Genomic DNA, 8214 nt, shown 5'->3' on the forward strand with positions numbered 1-8214 from the left:
TGGCTCCTGGGCTCTGCTCCCGGACAGCCTGTTTGCCAGGTTCGCAATTTCGAGACAGTGTTTATCAGGGGAATTTAGTCTGCAGGCTTGAGATGACAGTGCCCAGGATCGAGGGTCCCTGGGCTCCCCCGTAACAGAACCCATGGGCTGTTCAGTTATGAGGGGCCCGATTGCCCCCCGCCAGAAGCATAACTCTCAATGCCAGAGTTTGGTGAAAAGAAAAAGAATTGTTTATTTAAAGGTTATACAGATTTAGATTATTGGCGGATTTCTGCCGTTAAGTCTTATTTTCTTTAAAACACCCACAAACACATAGTTCTGCCTCCCCCTACCAAACCAGGCTAGTTTTTGAAAAGTCAGAGATTCAGTTTTCCTACTTCCCAGACACAGTTCAGTTTTACCAGCAGCTCCCAGTCATTCGAGCCTGATGGGGAGGTTTTGCCTGTGGGGCGGCGCCCTCCAGCTCTTAGTGCAGAACCACGTGGAGTTCCCAGCCTCCTTGTGAACCGCATGGAGTTCTCCCTTTCCTTTCCAAGCCACATGGCGTTCTCTCCCAAAATACCTGCCGCCTTATTTTTAAATCCCCAACTGTGTCCTGTGATGCAGTGGGCAGGGTGACTAATGGCAGCCACTTGTAGAATTTTACATAGGCCCGTAAGCTTTTCATCACTATTTTGTGGTTAAAGCCCCTCCCACAAAGCATCAGCCCCAGAGACACACCCAGAGGGCGGAAAGGCCAGCTCGGGGTAGCAATTCAGGGCAAAGAAGTATCCAGCCCCAAGTTCACCCTGGGGACCACCGTGGCGGAAATAAGTGCCCTGGCTTTTCCACCCACTTCCTCAGACTGCAGAACCTCTCTAATAAACCGGGAAGTTCCGGGGGCTTGGAGAGGACCAGACTTTGAGCCAAAATGGTTATAAATGAGGGAGATGCACTTTGGTGTGGAATTGAGGCTGGTGGGTTGTGGTACCCACCTTCACTGGCTCGCCCATTTGTGACTCTGTTTGTCAGCTGGTGGACAGTAAGTCCCTGCTCACCTGCTGCGCACAGACACAGGGCCGGGTACCACGCGGGAGGGTGGAAAGATTTGTGTCTGCAGCACCTGCTGGGGGGCTTGGGGAAGACACTTTGCTCCATGAGAGGTGTGGCTAAGTGCCCCCGAGCGTTGGCTTCTCCAAGTTAACATGAGTCTGCTTGTTCTTTTTCTCCCCCTTCCCTTTCCTCCTTTTTTCCCTTCCTTCTTCCTGTTCTGTGGGTGGTGTGGTTTTGCCATTAGGAAATGGTATTAGGCATCACAGCTAACTTGTGCTGATAACGGTGCCTTAGTTCATTTTTGAGCAGAAATAAGAAACACCTGTTGACAAAGACAAGAGGAAAACACCCAAAAGAAAAGGGTAAACCTTCATCACCTTCCCTGGCTGCTCGTCCTCTCCCCAGACACGCTTCACTGTTTACTTTCCAGAGAAGACTTTTTCTTTCACGCACGCGTGTATTTCTGTACGTAGATTTTCCATGGAGAGGGGCTACAGGCCTCCTGCTCAATTGAATGCTGCAGTCCCCACCCCTGGTTCACGACAGACACGAGAACATTCATTGATCACGTGAATTGTGCATCTCTGAAATTTGCGTCCCTCGTTCAGAGCGCCATGGTCATCCCCTCACGCCCTCTGTCCCGAGCTTTGTGTGGCTGTGAGGTGTTCTACAGAATTCTGCACGCGCGTGACCAGAACTGCAACCCGTGTCCAGTATTTAAAGTCATTCCACCAACCTCCTGGCACATGCCTGTGATTACTTCTGCAGGCAGCTGTGTTGGCAGAACAGCAGCCTCCCAACGATGCCACATCCTCATCCTCGGAAGCTTCGACTTCGCTGCCACACGTGGCAAAGGACTTGCAGCGGTGATGAGGTGGCGACTCTTCCGGATTAGCAGGTGGGCCCAGTCTCATCATCGGGCCCCTTTAAGAGGGAGGCAGGGTGACCACAGTTACAGCAGGGGATGTGGAGGGGAGGCAGAGGGGGGCAGAGGTCAGGGCCATTTGCTGAAAGGGCCCCCCCCCCTCCAAGCCAGAGAACTTGAACAGCCTCTAGAAGCCGAAGAAGCCAGGAAGTGGATTCTCCCGGGGAGCCTGCAGAAGGAACGCAGCCTTGCCGGTCCCATTTGGACCTCCGAGGTCCAGACTGTAAGATAATTTGGGGTTTTTTTCAAAAAAATTTTTATTGTGGTAAAATAGATATAACATAAAATCACTGTCTGAACCATATTCGCACGTACAGTACAAGGGCATTAACTACATTCCCAGGGGCGGGCAGCCGGGACCACCATCTCCAGGACTTGTAAATCCGAAACTCGATACCCGTTAAACAATAACGCCCCTTCCTGCTTCCTCCTGCCCCTGCCAAGTATTCTACTTGTAAAACTGGGATGGAGGGGACTCAGCTGCTGCCTGGATGCCCACCACCTCGGCCTGTCCAGCCCTTGGCTGAGCCCCCGCAAGTGCCCTTCCTCCCAGAAGTCCAAACTCACCCTTTCTGCCCTAGTCCAGGCAGGATTAGCTGCACTGCCAAAACGTTTACCAGCATTGACTGTGCCTCGGGCCCTGAGATGATGGCTTCACCAGCACCGTCCCATGGCATCATCCGAAGGACTCAGTGAGGTCAAGAGGAGGAAATGGATGCACAGAGAGGTTAAGCAACTTGCCCAACGTCACACAGCTCCAGGGCCCTGCGGGTCCTACTCCCAACCTTGACCCTAGACTTAGACGCTTTCTCTCAGTTCGCACGGTGAGGAAGAAGAAGATGATCCTGACCTGGTACACTTTTGGATACAAGACTCAAGATACAACTCAAGTCCCCGTGTTCTCCTCTCACAACACACACACGCCATCCACCCTGCACACACAACGGCCAGTCAAGCCAGGGCTGTGTCCAGCTCTTGGTGACTGCTGGGCCCTGCTGCTGCCGCTGCCTCACTGGGGAAGCTGGGAGCAGGCCGAGGGTGTTGGCTGGCTTGGCAAAGGGGAGACGAAACTGCTCACAGGGTGGTCCCCGTGGGTGGGAGGAGGGGACAGACTGTGCTACACAACAGGAGGTGGCTGAGGTCCAAAGAAGCTGCGAGGGGGTGGGGAGGAGAAGAGAAGGCAGAAGAGGGGGACCGCACTGCCCTTGGTCCGCTCCAGGGGACGCAGCAAGGTCACAGCTCCGCAGGCAGCATCTGGGCGCCTGCAGGAGGGGAGTAATGGGCCATAAATAATGCATCAGAGTAAGGCAGGGGGCTGCCAGTGGGGAGGGAGACTGCTGAAGCTTCCAGAGCAGATCAAGGGGCTTTTTCAAAGGGAACTGGCGGTGGTTTTGCTGTCCTCTGGGATCAGAAAGGAGAAAGTGGAGTGTCCAGCGTTACCTGCAGAGCGAAGGGCTGGTTCTGCATGAGGAGGATCTTACATGTTACGGGAACAAGGGGGTGACAACGTCGTCTGTGATTGGCGGAGGGTGGCCTGGGAGCAGGGGGCACGTGATCTGGTGACTTGAACTTCCAGAGCCAGACTGGAGCCAGTGCTCGGCCCTGCTCACATCCTCATTCCAGCTCCTTCGGCTCTGCTCGGGTTGGCCCAGCATTCACCACCTCCCTGCAGTGCGCTCAGCCTGGTGCCTCCTGAGCGCAGCACAAGGTCTGGCCAACCCAGTGTATGATGATGGATGGATGGACGGGTGGGCGGGTGGGTGGTACGCTCCCCCAATCATCCTCTTTCCCATCTCCACCTCTCTGCAGGCTCTTCCTCCAGGAAGCCCTTGCTGACCCTTCCCGTCCCCCACTGGAACCTCAATTACACATTTTAGCAGAGTCTGCCCAGCACCAGCATTATGGGACTCAGTGCTGGTTTCCTTCATCTGGGCATGAACCTTGAAGGCAAGGTCAATGCCCTGGGCAGCTCTGATTCTCCGGAGCACCCCACAGCACAGACAGGGTGCAGCACCAAAGAGGCAACCAACCAACCCTACAAAACAAGAGAAAGGATCCATTCTTCTCTCCGGGGGGCCATGAGATTCACAATGAGTGAGTGGGGAAGTATTACTGGGGAGGGGGGGCGAGTGCCTGCCCCCACCCCTGCTGAGAGAGGAGGTTCCCATGGCCCCAGGCAAATCTGCGCCCCAGACTCCACCTGCGAGTTCTTTTTATTTGCTCTCAGTCATGGTCACGAGGGGACTGGAGAGGGATGGTGACTCAGCCCAATTCATCATCACAATGGAAAAACCCAGTCACCTGTCCTCCTGGCAGTGAGACCAGAGCTCTCTGCATCTGGAAGGGCAGCATGCCATACTGTCTTCAAGGTCCCTCTGTCTTTCCCCTGCTGAGAAAACAAAGACTGAAGTATGAAGGAGCCTGGCCGGCTGACACTGGATTTGCGGGGTGGCATGAGCCTCAGCGACTAGGGACTGTGTGTTCCCTCCACACCAGGTTCTGCGTCGATGATCCGCGTGCGTCATTTCACAGCAGCTTCACAACAAGTCCATTGCTATCTGAAGGGGTCACTGGTCCCTCATTAGCCACCAGCGTCTGACATGCCCTTCCTGTGGGCCAGGCTCCCCCTCCCGCTAGAGAGAGTGAGAGCACCTCTGCCCAGCCTCCCTTGCAGCTTTGGCAGAGTATGTGATATGGGCGCCTCCAATCAGACACGCCATTTTTTTTTTTTAAATTAAATCTATTGGGGTAGCATTGGTTAATAACATTATATGAATCTCAGGGGTACAACTTTCTAATACAACATCTGTAGACTCTATTGGGTGCCCACCACCTTGTCTCCTTCTGTCACCATATATTCCACCCCCTTTACCATCTTCTTTCTCCCCTCCCCCACCTGCCCTGGGGTAACTACCATTCTGTTGTCTGTATCTATGAGTTTCTTCATTTGTTGTTCTTGGTTTTATGGCCCACATCTCAGTGAAATCATATGGTTCCTGTGCTTCTCCGTCGGCCTTACTTCACTCAGTGTAACACTCTCAAGACCCATGCAAGTTGTCACAAACGCAGACACACCCGGCTTGACTGTGTGTTAGAAACGAGGGACACAAGGAAGCCCAGACCACACGGAGTTCACTCCAGCAAGGACGCCACAGTAGGGGCAGCCGCCCCGCGGGGCTCAGAGGCAGCCACGGGGCCGAGGGCAGTGTCTTGTGTCCTTGCTGAGGGTTGCTGCGGGCCACAGCATCTCGGCCCAGGGTTGGCAGGGGTGGCTTTGACACCAGACCAACACTGCAGTGCTGGGCATGACTCCTGAGATCTTGAGAGCTGCCCGCCCTCCTTTTAAGAGTGCCCTTTTCTGCTTACACTAGCCAGAGTAGGTCTACTGTTTCCCGCAACTATCCAGGCTGATGCATTAGCCTGAGTTTCACAAAGCGGAAGTAAAGGTTCAGAGACATCTTCAGAGAGGCTGCGTCCCCTCTCCAGTCAAGGTACAGGTCCATCTCCCGCCCTTTCACACATGGGAAAAGGGAAGTACAGAGAAGGCAGTGACTTAGGCGGCATGTTCCAGGTGATTAGGAGCAAGGCTGCAGGACATGTCCCAGCCAACAACTTAGCCCTCGGTCATGCTCCGCTTTCCTCAGTTAGAAACCTGCCATCCAGCCTGTCCCCAAACACCATGCCCCCTTCGCAGGGATGGAGAGCCCGGAGCAGGAGAGACTGAGAGCTTGCCCTTCCACGGACTGCTAGGGGACTCCTCATTGCCAGGCCTGACCAACTCCTGCAGAAGGGGCCAGAGCCCTTCCTTCTACCTGCCTCCCCTGAGCACCTTTATTTGCTACAGTAGCCCCCGCAAAGGGGAGTGTTCTTACAACCACATTTCTTCATCATCTGTTGTCTCCACTTCTAGGGTTCAAATTGGCAACCTAACTCACCTGAACACTCACTTGGAGTTCATGAATTATCTGAGCCAAGTGGATTGCCTACGTGAGTTCAAGGCCACGACAGACGCCCTTCCACACATGGACAGGCACGTCATAGCTTCCAAGGTCTTGTTAGGCAGCCTTATGCATCCTCCCCGGCTCCTGTATTCCTCCAAGGGGTTCCGAACAGGCCAGGTCTTGTGAATTATGTCACTAGAACATCAACAATTTGTTGTGTTTAATGACTAGGTCTAAAATTATTGAGAAGGGTAGAACTCAGGAAGGCCCAAAAGAATCTCTAATGCCGTAACAATTTCATCATCAATAATAAAGGCAACTGTTTGCTGAACACTTCAGCCACGTGCCTGGCACTATACCAAGCACTTCCTTTATGTTCTGTCATTTAATTCTTAGAGAAACCCTCTGAGGTCAGCATCATCTCAATTTCACCCGGCATGACCTGGAGGCTCAGACAGGCTCAGTAACTCACTGGATGTCACACAGCCAGGAAACTGGAGAACCAGCCTGTGTTCTTAAGAACTGACTCCATCTGGGCCCCTATATCTTACCAGCTTCCTCAATCAACACAGGTGATTCCATTAATTCAATGCCATAGCAGCTTCCACGGCCTCACCACAAACCAGCCCAAATAAAGGGGGTCAGGGGTGGCACGGCAGAGTTCTCCTGACTTCCCACCCCACTACCATACCAGACTTCCCAGATGACCTGGTCCAACACATTCACTCTACATCTAAAGGCTAGAGCCCTGGCCAGGAAGCTCAGTTGGTTGGAGTGTTGTCCTGGATACCAGGAGGTTGCAGGTTTGATTCCGGGTCAGGGCACTTACCTAGGTTGTGGGTTCGAGCCCTAGGGGGGCAAGTGCTTCTCTCTCTCCCTCCCTTTCTCTCTACAATTAATAGGAACATATCCTCAGGTGAGCATTAAGAAAAAAAAAAAAAGGCTGGAATCTGGGAGGGGCAGAGCCCCGCCCAAGGTCATGGGCAGAGCCTGAATAGAATCTGGCCCCAGGAGCCCTCCTCTTGAGCTGTCTTGCCCAAGTACATTTTTTCACGTCGTCAGATTTCCATTCTCCCTCCTTTTGGGAAACTGCTGGCACCAACACCCCTGGGCCAGACCAGAGTGAGCCTGGGGAAGGCAGGGTCTCCCAGATCCGTTTCCTGTCAGATAGTGGAGGTGAGTTGAGGGGAGCAAGGACCTTGTCACGTGGTGGGGCGCAGCTGACGGCCCAGAACAGCTCTACCTGGAGAGGTCACTCTCGCATGAGCTCCCCAAGGAAACCCTGGGGCTCTGAAGATGGGCGATGCCGACCCAAGGACCCCTGACCCCCCCCCGCCCCCCAGGGCTTTTCTCCATCGGTTCCCAGGCGGCGGCAGGGTGGGGAGGAGCGCTGCCTCCTCCGGGCTGGGGTTCCCCTTGGTAATCTAAACAAAGACTGAGGCGAAGGCCGCCCCAGCCCCCGGGAACCCGAGGCCGGGCGTCTGCCAGAGGATCGGATGCGGAAAGCCGGGGACGGCCTCCCCCGACCAGCCAACCCGGCGGGCCGAGTGCCCATGCCCACCACACCCACGCGGGCACGCCCCGCGGTGCACCGCCCCCGCCCGGCCTCCGCCCTCGGTGGCTGCGCGCAGCTGAGGGGCCCGGAGCCTCGGCAACCGCACCCGCACCCGCTCCGCACCCGCTCCCGCGCGGTGGCTGCAGCGGCGACACCCGGCTCCCGCCTGCGCGTCTGTCTCGCTCACGTCGCCCTCGGTGAGTTGGCGCCGCCCTTGTCCCCCTGTCGTTGCAGCCGCAGCCACTCCCCGACCTGGCGCAGCCACCGCGCACGACCCCAGACCCCAGCAGCCGGGCGCCCTGCACCCGGATCACCCTTCGCGAGGCGGGGGCGGCACCCACTCCTGCCCCGACCCCACCCCGGATTCTCCCTCCTCGCCGTCCCAGCCGGGCACCTTCGGGGCCACGACCCAGCCGTCGCCCGCAACCCGCCCCCCCAACCACAACACTCGGGGTGGCGGGGCCTCTTTGTTCCGGCGGCGGGCGCACGGCCCCGTCCCGTCGCCTCCCAAGTGTCGCCGCACCCACCCCGCGCGCTCCCTCCGCCTCCTGGAGCTCCCCCCGACCAGGTGGCGGTGGCGGGCGCCTTTTAGGGGTGAGCGGTCATCCAATTGGTGGATTTTTAAGAGCGTTTTGGAGGGGGAGCTTGGCGTAGGGGGGCGGCGAGCGCACTTCTGGCTCCGGCTGCTGCTCCGCTGCTCGCTCTCCGACTACTTCGCTCCTCGCCTCCCGAGTTCCTCTCCCCCGAGGCGGGCAGCGCCG

This window comes from Furipterus horrens, unplaced genomic scaffold, assembly GCF_987537825.1.
Source record: "Furipterus horrens unplaced genomic scaffold, mFurHor1.1.pri manual_scaffold_13, whole genome shotgun sequence".
Lineage (NCBI taxonomy): Eukaryota > Metazoa > Chordata > Mammalia > Chiroptera > Furipteridae > Furipterus > Furipterus horrens.